This window comes from Oryctolagus cuniculus, chromosome 6 (genome assembly GCF_051225735.1).
Source record: "Oryctolagus cuniculus isolate XC-2025 breed Fujian yellow rabbit chromosome 6, ASM5122573v1, whole genome shotgun sequence".
Taxonomy (NCBI): domain Eukaryota; kingdom Metazoa; phylum Chordata; class Mammalia; order Lagomorpha; family Leporidae; genus Oryctolagus; species Oryctolagus cuniculus.
In genome coordinates this window covers 160,778,685-160,802,513 of record NC_142872.1, presented here as the reverse complement: position 1 = coordinate 160,802,513, position 23,829 = coordinate 160,778,685, and the positions used below count along the sequence as shown (strand labels likewise).

At 49.5% G+C, this 23,829-nt stretch overlaps 1 long non-coding RNA gene across 2 annotated transcripts in view; it reads right to left on the bottom strand.

Annotated features, from left to right (window-relative positions):
* LOC149126349 (uncharacterized) overlaps nucleotides 1-23,353 on the bottom strand; it is an 89,040-nt gene extending 65,687 nt beyond the window's left edge. Inside the window, exons 1-5 of one of the 2 annotated variants that reach the window (XR_016236023.1) lie at nucleotides 23,222-23,353; nucleotides 22,876-23,025; nucleotides 20,097-20,191; nucleotides 17,134-17,284; nucleotides 4,583-4,717 (exon numbers count right to left, since the gene is read on the bottom strand). This is a non-coding gene — a long non-coding RNA (uncharacterized LOC149126349). Of the gene's footprint in view, nucleotides 1-4,582; nucleotides 4,718-17,133; nucleotides 17,285-20,096; nucleotides 20,192-22,875; nucleotides 23,026-23,221 lie in introns of those variants that run through there. The other variant, XR_016236022.1, reaches the window with a different exon arrangement.
* Between the last annotated feature and the right edge of the window lie 476 nt (nucleotides 23,354-23,829).

The following is a 23,829-nucleotide window of genomic DNA, read 5'->3' as shown; positions in this document are numbered from 1 at the left end:
CCTAGTTCTTGGGGACTTGAGCAGTTCTGAGTGTTGCTAACCCCCCCCCCCCCCGCACATAAGAGGTCGTGGCTGAGACATTAGGCTGTGACATTGTATGAAGGGGTGATGGAGATTTTTTCCCCAAACTGACCTGACCATCATCACCAACCATATTCCCAGCAGAATGGTCCCAAGATAACCCTTTCTTCCCCAACCACATTCCCTGTGCGGCTCCCTGAGCAAACTTAATTGTTCCATTAACATTTATTACGTTGAGTCATTGCTTGCGTTACTCTTATTAAGACGCCTTAACAGAAAGCTGCTCTTGGTTTCTAACTTGACTCAGGTTCATTCCACAAAAGGCCAGAGGACTTGCATTTGCCGTGACCTTCACAGATGAGGGAAGCTGACCACCACATCTCTGCTGGCTGCCACTACCCCATGGAATGGGAACTCTGTGAGGCCTGGGATGTAGCCCAGACCACTGGGAATCTTCAGTGCCTAGCAAAGTGCCCGTCCCATGGTCATTACCCACACGCTGTTTGTTGGAGGAGGAGGACTGGCCTCACCACCTTGCCTTTGAGGTCACTCCTGCTGGAAAGCCTAGCTCCTCAGTACAGGGACTGGTGGTGATGAAATGGCAGCCTCTCATCAGATCTTCCAGGATCCATGGCTTCCCTAAAATAAATCTCTAAGTCCTCACCGTGACCCCAGGTCCTACGTGATCTTCCTGGCCTCATCTCTCCTCCCAACCTGACTCCCACCCAGCACGCCCCAACTACACAGCCTCTGTCTTCAAACAAACTCCTCTTGACTCTAACCCTACTGCCTTGGTACATGTGAGTTCCTCTTCCTGGAAAACCCTACCTTCCCAGCGCCCCATGGCTGGCTCTGTTTTGAAACTGAGATCTTACCTTGTCTGAGGTCTTACCTTGTCTGAGGTCTTACCTTGTCTTCCAACACAAAATAGACACGCCCCTCCCTCTTGATCACATTGTCGAGTTTCAATGCTCTGTACAGCATTCACGGGATTTCTATTTGTTGGGAGTTTTTATTTGAAAGGCAGGGGGACAGAGACAGAGAAAGATCTTCTATCTGCTCAGTTCATTCCCAAATGCCTGCTATAGGCAGGGCTGGAGCAGACACAAGCCAGGAGCCTGGAACTCCGTCTGGGTGTCTGACATGGGTGGTAGGGATCTAAGTACTTGAGTCATCACCTGCTGTTTCCCAGGGTGTGCATTAGCAGGAAGCTGGGTTGGAAGTGGGGTGAGGACTTTAATCCAGGGACAAGGATATCGGATGTGGGCATCTGGAGTGGCAACTTAACCACCGTGCCAAACTTTCGCTGCTGTTGGCTTGCTTATTGCCAGATGCCCCAAGTCAGCAGGATTCAGGAGAGCAGGGATCCTGTCACTGCTATTCACCATTCCCAGCAGCACCTGGGCCAGAACAGCCCATAATCTCTGAACAAATGCCCCTGGGATGAAGAAGTAGCACCCTACCCCCGCCAGTGTCCACTCACACCTGGCTAACTCCAGGCCTTTCGGCCGCAATGAGCCAACCTTCGCAGAAGGCAGGCCGGGGTTCCGAGAAGAAGGGAGGCTGTGCCAGGCTGACCGGACTGGCTGAGACCTCAGGGCCAGCAAACGCAGCCCTTGGAGCTCCCACAGAGGCCAGCAAGAGGCAGTGACAAAGAGCACTTCCAGAGCCTCCTCTGCTTCCTCGGGGTGACCTGGTCAATCCCTACACCGCCCCTCCCTCTGTGTCCTCACCAGCAAAGCGGCGGTGTGACAGTCCTAACATCTACCTCACAATGCCCAGGTGAACTTCACTCACTCAATGCTTCTAAAGTACTGGCCTGCAGTAAGCACCCGACCAGTGTTTCCGTACCAAGAGGGCTGACTCTGTGTGTGCACCTAGCAGAGCTGTCAGTTCTGAGGGGACGGGACGGTCTCATTCTCCCCAGCTCACGGCTTCCACGTGCACAGCTTGTCCTCTGATGATCCATGAGCTCTCTCTGATCACAGCTAAAAACCAAGAGTTCTTGGATTCAGGGGCCACTGGGCCCCCTTCTACCTGGCGGATGCTGTTTCGAGTTAGACAGGCTTCTGCTTTCTGTCTCTTTCCTTTACGTTCCTTTCACAGGCCCCTTGCTCTCACAGTGGAGCCCTTCTCAAGGGTGGGCTGGAGCTGTACAGCAGGACATGCAACTCTGCAAGATCTGAAATGGATGTCTTTCCTTCCAGGGTGTCTCAGCCCCCCGCCCCCTCCTGAGCAGCCTCCCTCCAACCCAAGAGCCATGGAAAAGTGCTCTCTGGGAGGAATGTAATGTATGGCCCAGGGAGCTGCCAACATTGCCGCCGATTTCCAAGGAAAATTGCCTCTATCCATCACCGCAGCCCTGAGCCAACGTGCATTAGTGAGGAAGACCCGAGCCAGGCTCTCCCGAGGGTCTTCTCAAAGGCAGCAGGAAGGAAGCCCATTGCCTGAACAAAACAAAATGAGAGAAAACAAGGAAGGAAGGGAGCCACTCCTAATCAATAAATATCTTCCTGCCAGCAACAAAAGCGGGACAGGACTGTGTCTTGGAGCCCAGGCAAGCGTGTTCCCGCCACCTCCCCCAGGGTGAGAGATGGAGCTTTGGAGGTTGCATCTGGCTGTTCCCAGAGCCACAGTCGCAGGGGCTCCTGCAGGGAGACCCCCGGAGCCGTTCTCTCCCTTCTCACCCATCAACCCCACACCCTCCAGAGAGGGGCAGAGCAGGCATCCCCGCAGGGAGAGGGACAAAGCACAAACCCTCTCCTGCACAAGCCACCAGCCATTTCCTCTGGGCCAGAGGAGAATGCATGATTATTCCTGAAACGCCAAGGCACAGCTCCGACAGCCTCCTGGGCGGGCCCCTGTCACTTGGGATTTTCTGGCCTGGCTGGGAATGACTGTGCCAGCACTGTGCAAAAAGCTCGGCAACTCACCTCTCCCCGTTGGACTCACGGCCACTTACAAATGACGAAGGGGGCCTCAGAGGGACAGAGAAAAGTGTCCCAAGCCCTGGAATTGGAGGCCAGGACTTGAACCCAAGTTCTCCAGTAGCTGCCCACTCGAGCACCCGGCTGCCCTCTCTGAGCCCCAGTTTCTGTGTCTGGAAGAACACTGGCTCTGTCACAGAGTGCTCCCAAGGTGATCCAGGTAATAGAAGGAAAGCATCTGGCAGGTGGGCGAGGTCAGAGAAGGGACCGTCTCCCCTGCTGCCGCCCAACTCCTGAGCCACGTCTCGCACGGGCAGCACCCTCATGTTGCTCCTGCCCCTGCCCGGGCCACACACCCTGTCTCGGCTGGCGGGAGACACTCACTCGTGTTCTATGTCCCTGCTGCCCGACACAGGCTGAGGACACGGTGGGTATACGACTGGTGTTTCTGGGACTGAACCGAATTCACGGAACCTGCCATGAAAGAGGAAGAGGGTGCAGCTGCGATGTCCCCTAATGAGGCTTATAAGAAGAATACACCCTGAGTCTCCTTTAGTCCAGCAGAAAAATGAGACGACGAACCCAAAATGGTCCTGGTCCTCAGAGCAATCGGCGTGTGCCAGCACTTGATCTGTTCAGCTTGTCCTGTCACGGTGCAGGACATGGTTCCTATCTTTTCTTTGGGAAAGAGAACAGCAATTTGGGGTTTGGCTGGGAGCAGGAGCCTCTCCATTTACATGGTTGTTCAGATGGAAAAGTTGGATGAAAGCTGCAAGGCCCTTGCAGGCCACCTCTTGGACAAGTTGAGAGCTTAAGTGAGCAGAGGACTTGCAGGGGTGAATATTCCCAACTGGCAGACGATGAAGGCCAGCGCTTCCTGTGGTCACCCAGAAAAATGGCTGGGAGACAAGGAGTGGTATCCACAGTTCTCACGTGCACAACCTCAACTCCATTTGGGAAGCACATCTGGGGTTCCTAACACCTTCAAGGCACTTGGGTGAGCACAGGGGGGAAACAAAGAGCTGGGACTGGTCTGAATGGGTGTGCACTTGGAATCTGGAGTCTGGGTTTGAATTCAGCCCCGTCTCCTTGCACTTGTATGACATCAAGCAAGTCACCCCAGCATTCAGGCTCAGTTCTCTCTGTGGCAAAGTGAGTTGGGAGGATTCGGAGAGGGACGGTCACATATCACATATCACACGTCATGTGGTTTCCCTGGGATGGACCATGGTCAAAGGACATCTGTTCTCAACTCCTCTGCAGATCAGATTCCAAGAGGCAGCAGGAGGAGCCACGTGGGTTTGCTGTTGATAATTTTATATATTTGCATCCCACCAGAAGTTCTGTGTACAAAAAAGAACCTTTGCTTCTACAGGCTGTTGGTTTCCTAGTCTGCTTCCCCTGACCATTTGATGCTTTCTTCCTCCTCTTTTCAGGTTAATCCTACCTGGGTCAGGCTATGTGTACCTGGCACAGGTTAACTAAGAAAGCTCTTTCATTCAGAAACCATTAAGACAATAAAGAAATCATTGACAGTGGCTGAACACGCCCTGGAATAAACCACATACAGTTTGTAAAACAGTTAAAAATCTAGAGTTTGTAGAAGTATATTGCCAACATTTTGCTGATAGTTGGGAATGTGTGTGGGACTCACTTCAATACCTGGGAGTGGTGAAAGCTCAGCTGAACAGGTAGGCGGGAGCCCTCGCTGCGGCACTCCATGCACCATGATCTCTGAGAGAGGGAGTCTTCGAGGCCACTCAGTGGTGCTGCAGGTGGGAGAATGCAAGCGGGCACATGTGCTGAGACTCACACAGACCACAGTTAGATCCACCTCCCATCACATGCAGTTGTGTGGCTCAGGTCGCATCATGATTATCTCATCTATAAGACGGATACAACCTTATCGGGATTGTAGAGAGAATTCTAGACATTCCACCTAACGCACTGAATCCATGGGAGTTCTCAAGGTAATTATCCTCACAGTCTATGAGCAGCACCATAGCCTGCGTGCCTTATTTTTTCACAGTAGGGAACGCTGATGGATCTGAGATCAAGGTGCTGTAGGTCTGGTGTCCGGTGAAGGCCTGCTTCCTGTGCCGTCTTCTCCCTGCATCCTCACAGGGCAGAAAGAAGGTGAGAGAGAGCTCCCTAGAGTCCCTTTTAGAAGAACACTCCATCGCTCATGAGGGAGCTACTCTCATTCCCTAACCACTGCCTCACTTCCTAACACCATCACCTTAGGCATTACGATGTCAACATATCAGTTTGGTGCAGGAGGACACAAACTTTCAGTTCATGGCAAGGGGCAAGGCCTGGTCACCCTTGCAGAGTTAGAACTCTGATTTTATCAGCCCATGGAGAGTTGAAACCAAGACATAAATCAAAATGCCAGTTTATTAATTTGCACTGAAAAATCACTGCCATGGTGTATTAGTCTCCTAATGTTGCCGTAATGAATTACTGCAAACTTAGTGGCTCACAACACAAATTTCCTGCTTTGCAGTACAGATCAGAAGCCTGGCATGAGTCTCTCTGGGCTGCAATCATTCCTTGTAGAGGCTCCAGGGGACCACCTGTTTCTTTACTTCTAGGGGCTGCACTTCTTGGCTCACGGCCCCTACCTCCATCTTCAGAGCAGTGATAGTGGTTAGATCCTGCTCACATGACATCACATCATTCTAACCTCTCTCTCCTTCTGCCTCCCTCTTCCATTGCTAAGAACCCCCATTATATCCGGATATCCCAGGATAATCATACTAATTTAATTAGGTCAGCTGCATAGAAGCCTTAATACAAGTTGCAACCTTAATCACCTTTACCACATAGCATACACATGTGGGGGATCCAGAGATTGGAGCACAGGCACCTTTGATTCTGCCCACTACAGATGATTCTGCCTATCACCCATGAGAACAGGAATATTTGCGTCCATACAACCAAAACTATGTCCCTGTAGGCAGGCATTCCCAACAGAGCTTGACAAGCATGGAACTGGAGCCACATGGCATCAGGCTTACCCATCAATGGCGTCTACAACTCCCAAAGGCCTGACTTGGCCAATGGACCCAGATACCAGCATGAGTCCTATCTCCACGGCAGCTGGGCTGGATCCTAGCAGTGGTGGTCTTGGTGACTTCCTTTGTCATCCCCCCGTGGGAACCACTACCACCACCAGGGCTGCCTCAAGAATGGGCACAATTTTCTTTAGAGGTTAATGCTAAGTAAGGTCTTAGGTGGTGCTGTGGGCTGACTGCACCCTCGCCACTGATGTGTTGAATGCGATGATGTGCAGAGATGGGGTCTTCTGCTGGTAGATAGGTCGTGACGGTGAAGCCTTCCTGATGGAATCAGAGCTCTCTTCCTTTCTCTCTGCTACGGACAGCAGAGCAAGAAAACAGACATCCGCAGACCAGAAAGGGAGCCCTCACTGGCACCCGACCTTTGCCATCCCATGTTCCAGAACTGTGGAAAATAATCTCAGTGTATGGTAATGTGTTGTAGCAACCTGAGCCACCTGAATAGGACAGGAGGCCTGGGTGTCTTCACGCTTATGTGCTCACAGTTTGCGTCTCTCTTTTCTGATCCATTAGGAGTAGAACTTAAAGGTGAATTATCAAAGTGCTGATTTTTTCCAAGTTCTTGGGAACCACTAATGTGTCCTGGAAGTCCCATCCTGTGCATACTCACGTGAGCTCACAATCCCCTGGGTGTCAGGCACAGGGATTTAGCGGGAGGTGAGTTGGGTCTGGGCCCAACTCTAAAAGAACTCCCCTGTTTTGTGCTATACAAGCTTGCATGGCACGGGCAGTAGAAGGCATCACACCCCAAGACCTGGGCATGGCGGGGGAGATGCCCATCCGCCACGGGAGTAAAGGAGAGGAGCTGATTCTGTGACGCTGACTGAGTCATTTGACTGTGGAAGGCTTTGTATTGTGACCCACTTTTTATCATCCCAGACTTTGATGGTGAGCAATTTTCCTTTAATTTTGAATACTAACCAAAAGGGAAAGAACAAATAGTTTGTTCTTACCATCACACAATAGGTATGACACCATATGCTATGTTTCTTGCTTGCCAAGATTCTTAATTATGTTCTTTATATTCTGCATAATTATGAGTATCTATTGTGTGTTTTTTAGGATCCCTAGGTGGGTGTTATCTTTTATCAGGTACCAACAACAGCTGACAGTTAGAGTGCTTACTTCTTGCCAGGCACCGCGCCTGGCATTTTACATGTCTCCTGTCACTCAGTCCTCACAAGGTAGAGACTTTGATTACGTTGATTTTGCTTATGAGGCAAATGAGGTTCAGAGAGATTAAATAACTTCCCCAAGACCACAAAACTGGTCAGTGGTAGAGTCCAGATATGTGCTCAGGTGTTCTAACCTCAGAGCCAATGAGCTCACAGGACATACCAGCCTACTAACCCCCATGCCCCCGTTACCCATAAATAAAGGCTCCTGCTAATAAAAAATAAACTACAATATAAGAAGGACTCGTTAGCCAGGTTGATCACTTGGAGCAAGTGTCTTAAAGAACAACAGGTTTTTGACAGGGAGATTTAGTTGTAAGCAGAGGAAATAGTAATCGTCATTTTTTAAATTGTGATTAAAATGCATACGACATAAAAGTTTCCCTCTTAACCATTTTGAAGTGTGAATCGGTCATATAAAGTAAACACATGTTGTGGCACCACCATTACCACTGTCCATCTTCAGAACTCTTTTCATCTTGCAAAACTGAAGCTGCACTGTTCAAATAATTCCCCATCCCAGTCCCCACCCAGCCTCTGACAATGCCCATTCTACTCTATTTCTATGAATTCAACTACTCTAGGCCCCTCATGTAAGTAGAATCCTTTAGTATATATCTTTTTGTGACTGGCTTATTTCACTTTGCACAATGTCCTCCAAGTTCATCTGTGTTGTAACAGGTGTCAGACTTTTCTAAGGCTAGCTAACATTTTATTGAATGTGTATACCAGTTTTTGTTTACCTATTTCTCTGTTGACGGATGCTTGGGTTGCTTCTAGCTTTTGGGTATTGTGAATAATGCTGCTGTGAAGATGGGGCCGTGATGACCTCTTCTAGACTCCACTTTCAGTTCTTCGTGGCATATACCCAAAAGTGGAGTTGCTGGGTCACATGGAAATTCTATTTTTAACTTGTCTAGTAACCCCTACATTGTTTACCACATCAGCTGCACCATTTTACAATGCCACCAACAATGGGTTTCCATTTCTCCACACCCTTGCCAACTCCTGTGATTATATTTCTTTGTATTTTTTTACATTGATCATCTTAATGGGTGTGAAGTAGTATCTCACAGTGATTTTGCTTAGATTTCCTTAATGATTAATGAGGCTGAGCATCTTTTCATGTGCTGTTGACTATTAATAATCAAAATCTTGAAATCAACCATGAAAATACTGACCAGACATAAGCCCTCCTGGAAGGCTGTTTTGAGGAATAAACATGGAAAAACTAACACGGTACCTTGCAAAGAATGGGTATGCAATAAATGGTAATTCTACTGTCACAGCAGAGCTGCATTTAAAACAAAAAACATGAACTCAACAACTTAAAATAATAATCACTCATATTGCTCACAAACTCATGGGCCAGCTGACGATCTGGTCTTGCCTGGGTTCACATAAATGGTCAGCTGTGACTTAGACAGGCAGCTCCACTGATTTTCACCAGATTCTATCTTATTTTTGAAGTTCACTGGCTGTGAGCTGGTCTAAGCTTCCCCTGGGCTGACTCAATGCTCTGTCCCATGTCTCTCACTTTCCTCCAGCACATTAGCCTACGGCAATGCTAGGGCCTAACAGAAACATGCATAGCCTGTGTTCAGTTTGATACCATCACACTGGATGAAGAAAAAAAGTGGTAGGCAGGATCCTAAGCTGAGCTCCCAGTGTCTTCCACCCTTGTATAATCCCCCTACTCTTGGGGACAGGTGGAAGCTAGGACTTGCTTCTGGCCAGTTGGATGTGGTGTCATTGGTGAGATAGGCAGTCTCCTGATTTCAGTGTTATATGAGACTCCCTCTTGGCAGACAGGAGTGACAGGTCCTGTTACTGGTATGGAGGATAAGCTGTCACGTTGCAAAAAGACAGTGGCAAGGATCTGCCACGGACCTCCAGGAGCTGAGAGTGGTCCCTGGCTAATGACTATCAAGAACATAGGGATCCCAGTGCTACAACAGCAAGGATCTAAATTCTGTCAGCAACATGTGAGATTGGAAGAGGAACCTGAGCTATAGAAAGGAAGACAGCATGGCTGATACCTTGAATTGCAGACTTTTGAGAGCCTAAAGGGCTCATTTAAGCCCAGGGTCCTGACCCAAAGAAGCTCGTGAGATAATAAATGCAAGTGGTTTGAGGCTGCTAAGGTTGTAGTAATTTGTTACACAGCATAGAAATATAATATAATTCACAGGCCCTATCCAAGAGTCAGCATGAAAGAGCATTACCAAAGGGTGTAATACAGAGAGATTTGAATAATTGGAGCTATTAATGCAACCAATCCATCACTCTTGCCAAGCGTCTGGGGGCAGTAATGGCACCCCTCTGTCCAAGCATCATCATTGCACCACTATGTTTGCATGCTCTGCCAGCTTGGACTTGCTGTTCTCTTTCTTATTTTTCAGAGCTCATAATAGCCTGCTTATGCTGACAACAGCGGATCCAGAAGAGAAGTAAGCAGAGAGTCCGTGTACTGGATCCCAGCAAGGACCCTGCAGCTGGATACCATAGGTTCAGTCCCAAGCCTGACACTTGTCAGTTGTGTGACCTGGGCAAGTTACTTATCTTCCACATGCTGAAGAATGGCAATGAAAAAGAGCTAATAATAGTATCCACTCTTGGGGCTGGAAATTATATAAGTTAATAAATGTAAAACACTTAGAACAGTGCCTAGTACAATGCAAATACTACACACATTCCTGCCACATGGTTCTAAATTTTTTCAAATAGTTAATCCATGGAAGCCTTCTAGTCTGTACAACAGAACACTCAAGTAAAAAAAAAAAAAAAAAAAAAAAAAAAAAAAAAAACTCCTTTTCCCCAATACCATAAACATATTTTCTTTATGTACTTCAAAACTCTTGTAAATACAAAATATATGGAAAAATATACAACCAAACTACTTGCTCTAAAACATACAACTAATAAAATGGCATAGAGAGAAGAATAAAAAAGGAACAAGAAACTACACCAGTAAATTTTTGTAGTACTGTAAGCCTCATAGAATAGTCCTATTTTATTGAGATGTCTTCTTCCTCTTGCAACTAATCATGGAGACTTATTATCAAATTCTCGTTCTTGCTTTCTTATTTCCAAGGAATGCATTCTTTGAAGCACAGGTTTTATAACGCTTGTAACAGAGTACGTTACAAGTTCAAACAACTCAAGAGCTAACTCTGGGATTTTTTCCTCTTGCAACGGGTTCAAGTAATCAAGCTACAGAAAGTCAAACTATGCCCCTGGGAGTCAGGAGACCTGGAAGGCCATTTGTGACTTGAGGAATCGTGGAAACATGGTGTGTGATCCTCAGTTCCCCTGATAAGATCATAAAACCCTGCTTCACAAAGGAGAAATGAGGATGTGAAGAGCTTTTAGACTATTTGAAAGAAAGGAGCACAGTGTCAGTCAGGGTCCCATCAGGAGACAGAATGCCACCAGTTATCTTGAAAAAGAGAAGTTGACATAGGAGTGGGCATTTGGCCTAGTGGCTAAGACACCCACATCCCACACCTGAGTACTTGGGTTGGATTCCTGACTCCAGCTCTTGACTCCAGCTTCTTGTTAACGCAGGCCTTGAGAGGCAGCGGTTATGGCTCAAGTAATGTCTGCACTGGGTTCCTGCCACCCACATAAGGCAGACTTGGATTGAGTTACTGGCTCTCAGCTTCAGCCTGGCCCAGAAAGAAAATCTATTTTTCTATCTCTGTGTGTGTAATCATTAACCAGATCCTAGACAGGATAAAAAGGGGGCACTGGGCAGTACAGAGTATGAACTCTAGAAGCAGCTACCAACCTGAGAGCTAGGAAACAGGGAAAGGTTGGGATTATTAGAACTTAGCCTTTCTAGGACTGGCGTTTGTGGTACAACGGGTTAAGCTGCCACCTGCAACACCACCATCCCATATGAGTGCCAGTTCGATCCCCAGCTGCTACACTTCTGATCCAGCTCCTGGCTAATGCACATTGGAAAGCAGCAGATGACCCAAGTGCTTGGGATCCTGCATCCACATGGAAAACCCGAATGGAGTGCCTGGCTCCTGGCTTCGGATTGGCACAGCTCCGGCTGTTGCAGCCAATTGGGGAGTGAACCAGCAGATGGAAGACCTAGCTCGCTCGCTCTCGCTCTCTTGCTCTCTCTCTCTCTCTCTTGCTAATAAATAAATAAATCTTTTTTTAAAAGATTTATTTATTTATTTGAAAGTCAGAGTTACACAGAGAGAGGAGAGAGAGAGAGAGGTCTTCTATCCACTAGTTCACTCCCAAGTTGGCTGCAACAGCCGGAGCTACACCAATCCAAAGCCAGGAGCCAGGAACTTCTTCCGGGTCTCCCACGCAGGTGCAGGGACCCAAGGACTTGGGACATCTTCTACTGCTTTCCCAGTCCATAGCTGAGAGCTGGATCGGAAGAGAAGCAGCCGGGTCTCGAACTGGCACCCATACGGGATGCCGGCACTTCAGGCCAGGGTGTTAACCTGATGTACCACAGCACTGCCCCTAAATAAATCTTTTTAAAAAGGACTCAGCCGTTCTGAGGAAAGGGCCCTGTGAAGCTAAAATGCAGACATCTGAGGAAGGGGCTCCAGCCAGCGCAGGCATCACTAATGAGGCTGGTCTTGGGGGTCTGGCACGCCTGGAATCTGGAACATGGGACTCCTGAGTCCACCATTACTGCTGGGTCAAGGTACCAAGTGGGAGGCAGGGATGCAATATGAGAAGCAGAGAGGGAGAGAGGAAGTGTCAGAGGGAGGAAGAGCTTGGACTGAAGGAGTCCATGGGCTCCATCCATCGCAGGAACCCGGGATGGATCCCATGACTTCGGGTGCTAGGACCACAGGGAGGGGCCCAGCCAGCCCAGGAGAGTTTCTCATTCCTGTGGGTACCTGACAGCCTTTGTCAGACACTGGCTTCTGAACTCCTCCACTTCTCACAGCTGGGCCACCCGAGCCCACCTGCAGAGCTGGCTCGCTCTGATTTTTGACCATGTCTCCTACCACTTTCTCCCTCAGTCACCATAGTCCAGCTCCACTGACTTCCTGCCCCTTCCGTGTGCTCACCAAGCTCTCACCTACCCCAGTGCCTTTGCACAAACCCCCTTCCCTCTGTGTGGACTTTTCTCCAATCTGTAATTGTTTATCTTGTATCTCACTTCTATTTCTGAGAGATACCCAGCACTGCCTCCCACTCCTTGCTCTAGCCCCTGACCCTGCAGCATCTCCTTCCTAGTACACCAGTTTTGTTTTGTTCTGTTTTGTTTTTTGACAGGCAGAGTGGACAGTGAGAGAGAGAGTACACCAGTTTTTAACTTGTTTGTTCATTTTCTCTCTGCCCCACCTACAATTAAGATGCTGAGGGCAGTCTTGTCCACAGCTTACCATGTCCAGCACAGATGCTGACCCGTGAGAGGTGCTGAAGAAATGCTTACTTACTAAATGATGGATAAATAAACAAAATACTTAACACTCCTGGGAGGTGAGTTCTGAGACTGGCCCTTCAAATGCCTGAGAACATTGAGCAAAGTACTAAGTACACACATCGCACTTGGTAAATTTCTGATGGAAGTGTTCCTTGCAGCAAAGCTCTCCTGGAACCCCGGAACTCCCAATGTGTTCACAGAATCAGATCTGACACTCAAGGTGGAAGTAAGGCTGAACCAAGCAGACCTAACCTCCAGGTAAGAGAAGATGCCTGGCCTCAGATCCAGTGAGTCTTGGGTGTGAGCTCACCTCAGAGTCACCTGAAGGGTGTGCCCACATGGAAATGGCTGGTCCCACCATCAGGGTTTCAGTAGGTCTGGGGGTGCTGGAGAGTCTCCGTCTTAAACAAGCTCCCGGCTGGCGCCGCGGCTCACTAGGCTAATCCTCCGCCTTGCGGCGCCGGCACACCGGGTTCTAGTCCTGGTCAGGGCGCCGGATTCTGTCCCGCTTGCCCTTCTTCCAGGCCAGCTCTCTGCTGTGGCCAGGGAGTGCAGTGGAGGATGGCCCAAGTGCTTGGGCCCTGCACCCCATGGGAGACCAGGATAAGTACCTGGCTCCTGCCTTCGGATCAGCGCGGTGCGCCAGCCGCAGCGCGCCGGCTGCAACGGCCATTGGAGGGTGAACCAACAGCAAAGGAAGACCTTTCTCTCTGTCTCTCTCTCTCTCACTGTCCACTCTGCCTGTCAAAAAAAAACAAAAACAAAAAACTCCCAGGGAGTCAGAGGCCATACCTGGAGAACCACTGTTGTAAAGCTCCCAGAGGTAACTGTAAGGACAGTCAGAACTGAGAAACACTGCTGCAACCCCCATCTCACAAAACCATTGTGCAGATCCAGTGCAACCACTGGGCAAGTGCCACTGGGCAAGTGCTTAGCACCATCCCTGGTGCATGGTTAGAGTTGGAGGTGCTGTTTGCTTCCCTTGCTCCCACACCTAGAAAACCTAGACAGCCTCTCCCAGCGGTGTCACAGCTGCCTCATCCGTTCACCCACGCCCCTCCAGAAGCACACTCCTTAAATCCTCGTCCCATACAACTGCTCACTTCAGACTCCACAGTACTCCCCCTAATGCGTGTAGAACTGAATCCCAATGGAACCCATGAAACACAAGGCCTGTCAACATAACCCCGGTTATTTATCTGTTATTCCAGGTTCACTTCCTTCTCCTCCAACCACCCTAACCTATTGGGAGAAACCTGCTGGGTATGCTGGACGCAGAGGTGGGTGGCACACAGAGAGGAGTGTAGGCCATGGAGCAGGTGGCTGTGATCCAAATTCTGGCCCTGCCCCTTTCCAATCATGTGACCTGGGGCAGGTTACTTCACTGCTCTGTCCTCACCTTCTTCAGGGGAGGCTAAGAGCAGTCCCTTCCTCAACGGGCTGTCAAGTAAAATAATTCATGGAGAGCGCTTGGTACATGTACTCTGTCTGTCTCTCTGTCTGTCTGTCTCTCTCTCTCTCTCTCTCTGTCTCTCCCTCTCTCTGTGTGTAACTCTGCCTTTCAAATAAAATAAATAAAGCCTTTTAAAATTTTTTTTCTTTCCTCCAGGTACCCTCCATCGCACTGTTTGCTTATACATCTTCCTTCCTAGATTGCAGGCTCTATAAAGAGCTGTTAATATAAAGTTATATATATTCGCAACTCTGTCAAAAATGAAAATGAAGCAAAACTCAGGACCAGAAAACACAAGAGACCTTGATACATAATTCAGCATAAGGACCAACTTGCAAACTGCAGCCTTCCAGAGAAGAAAGGGACCTGTGGGAGGTAATGAGTCCCCTGCCTTGGAGGTGTGCATACAGAAGCTGCAACCGCCTATCAGGAAAAGTCTGCAGCATTTCTTGCAACAAAATCAGCTTAGTTAGGCTAAGCCCTGGACAATTTCTCTGGGCTCTTCCCAGCACAGCAGTCCATGTACCAGGGTGACTGAGTCCCCATCTGGATTCCTGTGTTTATCCAGGAGGGCAAAGCAGCTGGGAAGCAGCAATTCCAAGTTGGACGGCCCCAGCCTTGACAGCTCCTTTGTCCCTGGCCATGGCCAGCAATGGCCTCCTCGGGCCTGGCTGACCCACACTCAGGACACACTCCCAGCGCCGGCTCCGGGGCAATCTCTTTATTGGGTACTTGGCAGAGAACGTAGGTGATTCATTGGCTCCGCTGCCCAGGCCTCCATGCAGGCAGGCGAGGGAGAAAAGAGTCCCCAGGCAGAGCAGAGGAGGCCAGTTCCCACTTGGCAAGGTGGCAGGCATTTCAGAGAGGACTCCGGGGCAGTTCTAACCAGCTGTCACAAAGGCTGGTGTTGTTCTAACCCTTTGCCCCCATGTGAACCCTCCTTTGCAGCCAGGCCAGCCCACCCCGTCCCCTGAACACGCCGTGCTTGCTCCTGCCTCATCTGTGGTGCTCCCAGCCCACGGTCCCCCGACTCCATCCCCCAAAACCCAGCTAAAGCCCAGCTCCTTTCTGAAACTGCCCAGACCCAGCAGACCAGAAGGGGCTCCGCAACTGCAGGACCACTATTGGCTAGGCAATGACAATGACCACAGCCACCAGTGATGTATCTTTACTGAGTGCCAGGCGATACAGTAAGCACCTCAAATCCACCGTGCTCACTGTCAAAACAAGCAAGGAAGAAAGGATGGGGGGTCTCCACTTAGACGACAAGGAGACGGAGACTTTCCATTATTTGCTGACCTAGCCCATGACAACACCAGGGCATCTGGCTCAGATCCCATGCCCTTTGAATGCAAAACTCAAGTGCAGTTTTTGTTTTTTCTTATGGGTTCCTCTTGCCACTGGGGAAGTGCATGAGCTCCTTAGGATCTAGGATAATATCTGACTATCCTGTCCCCCCAGGTGCCTAAGGCATGAGTAAGACTTCATTCTATGAATGATCTTTGTGCCTATTCATATTGGGTTTCCATCCTTTGCCACAAGAAGAGTTCTAGAACATGCAGTTTGGAGACTTCTTGCTGCACAATTACAGACCCCTGAGCAAGAGGAGGACTCTCGCTGGAGCAGGTAATCAGCCTCACGCGAGGGAATGGCTATGTCTGTGTAGGTGCAAATGCCCAGCCCAGGTATTTAAACAATTAGGAAAATAAATGTAATTTCTCCCTACTCTTTCTGGTAAAGTGTCAAGGTGTGTGTTTAGCATCCAGGTTATAAAAGAAAACCCAGGGGCAGCCAGACCTCTAGACAACATAGTTTGAGTGCTGTTCCAACTGTGGGTCCATCCAATTAGCCAGAGGATGTTGTTCCTCTCTTTGCTCCCTCCTGTTCTGGGTCAACCCCACTCCTGTGCTTGCTCCATACTCTGCCTGTTCAGCATTTTAATTAAGAATCTTGGGATGTTGCCTCTGAAATGCACACAAACCACCAGCACCATGCCTGGCCCACAATGGGGCCGGCGAGAGGGCCACATTGGCATTAGGATAAAGAGGCCTTGGGGAGCACCTAGAGCAAGGTCTGTAAGCTCCACCGTCTCCAGAGGATTGGCGGGTGTGCAGAAGAATGAACCACAGCCATGCCAGCTTACGCTGCCTGGTAGCTGCCTGCAGCCTCAGAGCCAGGGAGACCACAGTGGACAGCGAACAGCTTTGCTCACCGAGGACACAGCCGCTCCCCCGTCTGCTGAGATGTCACAAAGTCAGGCCCAGAGTTGTGAGCCCTTCCACAGTTTTCAGAGAAGCCATAGATCCTTATTTCTTTATGTTTTGTTTTTGGGTTTTTTTGTTTTTTTTTTGTTTGTTTGTTTGTTTGTTTGTTTTTACAGGCAGAGTGGACAGTGAGAGAGAGAGACAGAGAGAAAGGTCTTCCTTTGCCGTTGGTTCACCCTCCAATGGCCGCTGCGGCCGGCCGCGCTGATCCGATGGCAGGAGCCAGGTACTTCTCCTGGTCTCCCATGGGGTGCAGGGCCCAAGCACTTGGGCCATCCTCCACTGCACTCCCTGGCCACAGCAGAGAGCTGGCCTGGAAGAGGGGCAACCGGGACAGAATCTGGCGCCCCGACTGGGACTAGAACCCGGTGTGCGGTGTGCCGGCGCCACAAGGCGGAGGATTAGCCTATTGAGCCGCGGCGCCGGCCTCTTTATGTTTAAATATTGGCAAATTATTTAAGCTGTTTTCAAAAATGGTGCCTGGGTCAAGTAACCTGGTTGTGGGTTAGAGCTACCTACAGGTGGTTGGTTTATGGCCATCCCACAGAAGCAGGACCAGAGTCCAGAGAGAGGAGGCAACTCCAAGGACACAGAGAGCCTGGGGAGGGGGCCTCCAGACAACCAGGCCAAGCACAGTTCACTCCAGCCCTGGTTCTGTGACATCTCTGCTGGTGCAGAGCCCACCAGCATGCTCCAATGGGACCCATCCCCACTGTCACTGCCAACATCGCTGTCTATCACTGCCATAGTCACCTCTCTAATCCAGCACTCTTTCACAATGCCCAGTTGTTTTGCAGACTCACCTTCCCTCTCCTGGAATGAGCACAATGTTCCTTGTCTTGCACCACACTTCCCGCAAGGTCATTCTGGAAGCTGTAGGATTTGACTCATTCATACATTTACCACCTTGTGGGAAGAGGCAGCCATGCGATCTGGCAGGTGCTGCGGCCAGGCCTGGGGACACAGAGTGAATCAGCATTGAGGAGCTGAGAGGGTTAATTAATGCATCAACTTGGCTGGACTGTGGTGCCCCAATGTTTGATCACACGCCAGCCTAGATGAGATTAACATTTAAATCAGCCGATTTTGAGTAAACCAGGGACCTACATGAGGTGGGCAGCCCCTGTTCCAACAGCTGGAAGCTGTAAGAGAAAGACTCAGGTTCCAGGCGGGACAGAGAAATTCTGCCTCCGGACGTCTTCATATTGAAATGGCAACAACTCTTCTCAGGACTTCAAGCTGCAGATCTCTGCCAAGCCAGCTCCCAGGACCGCACAAGCCCCCTCCCGGGCTCGCTCTCTCTCTCTCTCTCTCTCCCTCTCTCTCTCTCTTTCTCCCCCCCCCCCCCCGCCTAATTCTGAGTCATGCAAAAGCTCATAATCTAGTGAGAAATATGCTGGCTACTACCTCTTTCATCCCCCTAAATCCTTGTTTGATATGAAGGCAAAGAAAAAATAAGTAAAAGATGATTCCCACCCCACCCCCCGCCCCGGAAGGCTGTGTGGGTGTTTCTGAGAAAAGTGTCAAGGGACAACAGACACTGGGACCCCTAAAAACAAAAAGACCACTCCATGCGCCGGCCTTGAACAACCCTTCCCATCCTGGTAGTCTGTAAGTCATGGGGACGTAGAGCGTTCCTGGGGTTTGTCTTGCTCTCATCAACCAGCAGCCTGGAAGTTGTTGGCATTCATTTCAAATGAAACCGCTGAGGGAGGGTAGAAGGACCCTCAAATCCAGACTCTCCATACTCTAACTCTGCCTTTCACCAGCTCAGTGACCCAGGCTTATTCCCTCTCAGCCTCAGTTCCCTCGTTTGTAAATGGAAATCACACCACCCACAGAGTTGCTGTGCATCTTAAAAGAGGGGGCAAAGGGGCCTAATGAGCAGATGAGCCCAGCGATGTCCACGGTCCATGGCACCCACGTCCTGGGGAGCCATCATCCTTGGCTGCAGGACTTCAGCCCAAGCCCCAGCCGTGGTCAAGCTCCAACACAGACACCCCGGCACCCAGGCACCCAGGCACCCTGGCACCCTGGCACCCTGGCACCCTGGCACCCTGGCTGGATTTGCTCCCAGAACCATAAGGAGGAGAACATAATCCATCGGCTCCTTTGAAGCCAAAACAAATACTTTGTTCTCGTGCAGAGGCAGCCTCGCTTTTCTTGTCTGTCAACTGAAGATAATCACACCAGGCCAGGAGGCAAGACTCTTAAAGCTGCCTCTTTCCTCCCTTCCCACTTGGGCCTGACAGCTTCCTGGTCTTCTAGACCTGTTTGTCACCCAATACAGCAAGGTTAATAAAACCAGGCACCTCATCATCTGCAAGGACTTAATCAGATAAATCACTCAAGGCTTGAAGCCCTATCTAGCAGGGTTCTGAGCAACTTGGGTGGGGAAAGGTGGTCCCCAGCCTGCTGACAGACAGCTCCTGTTGTCAACTTCCTTGTTGCCACATCTCATGAAGCAGCATCCCATCACCTACCGCCAAGAGAGCCCTGGCAAAAAGCCTTTGGAAATGTACTTCTCACTTTGCAGCCTGAATCACGGAGCTGGGAAGGCAATTAGCTCTCACCTTCCATTCCAGAGGGGACATTTGGGGTCATAGAGGTGAAGCCACTTAGACAGTGGGCACGGCTAGGAAAGAGCAGAAGGGTCAACCACCCCCCGGTGGTGTCTGCATCATGTCGCTGACTCCAGGAAGGTCAGAAGGCTTAGACAGAAGCCAAGAAACTTGGCAAGGGTTTCTTGGCCAGGGGGTCACAGAGCAGCAGAGAGCATGGGAATTCCGTCCCTGATTATGTCCTGTTCACTTGGCCCTCCCTCGGCCGGCAAAGCCACACTGCCAGCAGATTTCTTGCCCTCGGGTTGTCATTAGGAATCTGACTTCTAATTCTGGCTGATTACTTTGGACAAGTTGCACGGCCTCTCTTCTTCCAATCTTCCCATTTATAATCTGGGATAATAATAGCTTCCTCTCTTTGGGGAAAATTTCAATGGTGGTTTTTTTTTTAAACAAGGTGACATCATCTGTTCCCCTTAATTTGCTTTGTTTGGGTAGGCAGGGAGTGATCTGCAGCCAGCAGCCAGCAATCACTAACCGCACAGACAATGTGTAAAAAAATGAGCTGCCAAACACATTTCCTAATGAAAAAAAATCCCCGGGGAGCGGGCTTGAGTGTATGTTCAGGCATCATGAGGCTACGATTGGGCTTGAATAGAAGCAGCCCCTTGGGTTGAGAGGTAGGGAGCTCTCAGTAAGGCACAAGGCCTCAGTGAGCTCATTTCACCCGAGCCTCCTTTATCTATCTATCTATCTATCTATCTATCTATCTATCTATCTATCTATTTATTTTGACAGGCAGAGTGGACAGTGAGAGAAAGAGAGACAGAGAGAAAGGTTTTCCTTTGCCATTGGTTCACCCTCCAATGGACGCCGCGGCCGGTGCGCTGCGCTGATCCGATACAGGAGCCAGGTGCTTCTCCTGGTCTCCCATGGGGTGCAGGGCCCAAGCACTTGGGCCATCCTCCACTGCACTCCCGGGCCACAGCAGAGAGCTGGCCTGGAAGAGGGGCAACCGGGACAGAATCCGGTGCCCCAACCGGGACTAGAACCCGGTGTGCCGGCGCCACAAGGCAGAGAATTAGCCTATTCAGCCGCGGTGCCGGCTCTCCTTTTTTTTTTTTTTTTTTTTTTTTAATCCATAAAACCAACAAACCTAAGAGACCTGAGGGCCCTCTGCAACAGTTCTGCTCAGACGCACTTACCGTAACCAGTTAATGAAGGAGTTCTCAGAACCCTCTCCCTGGCTATTCAGTCACCAGCACAGGTCTGATCACGTCACTCCCCAGTTGAAACTTCTCTGACAGTGGAGGAAGGGACACAAGAGTCGTAATGTAGCCACGCAGCAGTATAACATGCAGCCATTTATAATGCTGTACAAACAGCAGCTTCAATAGCATGGGAAATGAAGAGCTGGTGTTCGGTGAGAAAGGCAGGACATAAAAGTATGCAGTAGTAGCTCAATAATTTAAAATGCTTAAGACAAAGCCCTAAGCAGTGGTTAACTGACTGAGACTACAAAGTGCCAGAGCTGGGACTTGAACCTGGATCTCCACGTGGAGAGACTGTAGAAGAGCTGTCCAAGCAAGTGCATGTGATAATAGTGTCAACGGTAAAGGGGTAGCCGGCGCAGCGGCTCACTAGGCTAATCCTCTGCCTTGCGGCGCCGGCACACCGGGTTCTAGTCCCGGTTGGGGCACCGGATTCTGTCCCGGTTGCCCCTCTTCCAGGCCAGCTCTCTGCTGTGGCCCGGGAGTGCAGTGGAGGATGGCCCAAGTGCTTGGGCCCTGCACCCCATGGGAGACCAGGATAAGTACCTGGCTCCTGCCATCGGATCAGCGCGGTGCACTGGCCGCAGCGCACTGGCCGCGGCATCCATTGGAGGGTGAACCAATGGCAAAGGAAGACCTTTCTCTCTGTCTCTCTCTCTCACTGTCCACTCTGCCTGTCAAAAAAAAAAAAAAAAAAAAAAGGTAAAGGGGTATTGGGACTGTGCCACAGGCTGAGAAAACCTGGTTGGAGCACTCAGGGTTAGTAGGGCTCTGGGCTCTTTATCATGAATCATAGTCAAATAAATCATTGCATTTTTTCCAGGACACTCACTTGATTCTTCAACAATATTCCTGCACACATTAAGAAGGCATATTTTATTTATTCTTCAAACTCATCCTGCAAATATCTGTGGGAGTTAAGCAATAAATCTTTGCAACTGTAAGCAGTGAATCTGTTCCTTCATTTCATTAGTTCACCACCAGAGGTCCTATAGTAAATAGCTAAGTTCCTGGAGCATTCAGACAAAAATCATGTCCATTTTCCCTGGGCTGGACCACTGCTTTTGAAATTACACTCTTAAAAAGACAAGTCATTTATCCTAGTCTTAGCATTTCAGGAAACCCGAGATATGCCAAGGCACCAAATCAAACACATTCCCCTCCCACTTGTCACTCTGGGTCTTCTGGACAGGGCTCTGATTGTCACGCTCATGAATCCTCGACATCTCTCCCTGGGCTGAGGTTGACTTCCTGGAGAACAGGAGGCAATTTGAGCTAGATAAGAATAGACCCTAAAGCAGGCCAAAATCATTGCATTTATTATTTTCTTCAAATAAAAATTTCAACTCTAAATAGACAAAACTACCCTTTTTCATCAGATGATGAGTTACAAGGCCCTTGACACTGGAAAAACAATTCTTCCAAACCATCAAGGAGGAACTATTCATTCCAGCTGCACAGTACTCCATGAGGTGAATCTCTCAAAACAGATAAATATACATGAGACAGGAAACCACGCAGTATTTTCATGGAAACCTCTGCGCGTGGAATTGGGAGCCCACATTTGAATCTCAGCTCTTAGATTTCCCCTTTGGGTTTTTTGGAAATATCCAAGTCTCCATTATTGCCATCAGCACAAATGAAGCTTACAGATCTAGCACATGAAGGACACTCCCAATGAGTGAGACATAAAATCAAGCAAAGAAGGAAAATCACTCTCCTTGCATACAAATCATAAAATATCATGTATTAGAACTTTAAAAATAGGACTGGGGACAGGTGTTTGGCCTAGTGGTTAAGATGCTTCTCAAGGCATCTGCAGCCTATATCTGAGAGGGGTTTGAGTCTCACTCTGCTCCTGATTCCAGCTTCCTGCCAATGCATACCCTCGTGTCGCTCCCCCTCTTCGTGGAGGAACGACACAGGACCCTGCGCTGTTCTTTCGTCTGCTCGGCCCTCCCCGGGTTTGCTGCTGGTTCTTCCCGGGTTGGCTACTATCCCTTCCACCTCCGTGGAAGGGCAGTTCCCCCTGGCCACATTCCCCACTTCCGCAGGGGAGCGGCACACCGCCGGCCGGCTCTCTCGGGGGCTGCACGGGTTCCCTTAGATGTTCCCCATAGATGTTCCTGGTGCATGCCGTCTCTCTCCTCCTTTATAGTCCTCCTCCGCCAATCCCAACTCGGCTGCCCACACGCCGAGTACGCTGCTCTCCTCCAATCAATAGCAAGTCCTACAGTTTATTGGCTGAACTGGAGGCAGCTGTGCGGAAGCTGTTTCCTCCTCTCCCAGCGCCATATTGTGGGAGAGCAGATGCATAGAATAAGTCTTAATTCGAGTAACTTAGTCTAGTCCGGATTGCTCCCCACACCCTCGGAAGTGGCAGCTGATGACTCAAGTACTTGGGTCCCTGCCACCCAAGTGAGAGATCCGATGGAGCTCCTTGCTCCTGGCTCCTGGCTTTAGCTTGGTCTAGCCATAGCTGTGTGGGCATTTGGAGAGTAAAGCAGCAGATAGATGACCTCTCCTAGTCTCTATTCCTCTCTTTCTCTCTCTCTCTCGAAGACTTTTTTTTTTCCAAAAACCAATTGCCTATTCTAATCCAATGCCCTTGTTTTATAGATGAGAAGCCCGAGACCCAGGGGAAAAAGAGTAACTTTCGCTAGGTCACACAGCAAGTGGGGACAGAACCCTGATCAGAATGCAGTTCTGTTACCTCTGATCCTGCCATTGGATCCCAGCATCTGACCACCCTGTGGACTCTCCAGGAAGCTGCTGACCATCACACGCTCAGGCCCCCCTCAGGACTGAGTGTGCGTGTAAGAATATCTGCAGATGCAGATTTGAGCCCTGGATTTTTCAGAAGCTCCCTGGAAGAACCAAATGTACAGTTAGGATGAACACTCCTTCCTTACAATATGAAAACAAAGACAAGACACACACACAGCCCAATTTGTCCAATATTCATTAATAAGCATGGCATGAACACCATACAATTAAACCCTACTCTGCCCAGGCAATGCACTAAGTATAGGGGTGCAAAGTTTAGAAAGATACGGTACTTGCCTTAAAAATCTCTTCATCACTTCTGCGAAAGGTGCGTCCACCCATCAAAGGAAGTGCTACATTTCATTTCATCAGCAGCGCAGTGGAATGCTTGGCAGCCCTGTCTTAAAACCCTCAGCCACCCAGCCTTCTCCTCATCTCTCAGATTAAGTAAACAGCCCTTTCAGAAGACACAGCTAAGTGTTTTCATGTGCTTCAAACAGTCTGCTTTTGGGAATGCAAGGCATTTAAGTATATTTACAAAAAGTCCCCTTAGGAATGCAGTGCACAGATAAGTTCACACCTATGTTTTTCTAAAGAAACCTACTGTCATTCTGGTCTTGTTTTTTTAAGATTTATTTATTTATTGAGAGGCAGAGTTACAGAGAGAGAGGGAGAAACAGAGAGAGAGTTCATCCACCCACTGGTTCACTCCCCAAATGGCCACAAAAGCCAGCGCTGGGCCAAAGCCAGTAGCCAGGAGCTTCATGCAGGTCTCAATGTAGGCACAAGGGCCCACATTCTTGGGCCATAGTCCACTGCTTTTCCAGGTGCATTACCAGGGAGCTGATCAGAAGCAGAGCAGCCAGGACTTGAACCAGTGCCCATGTGGGATGCTGGCATC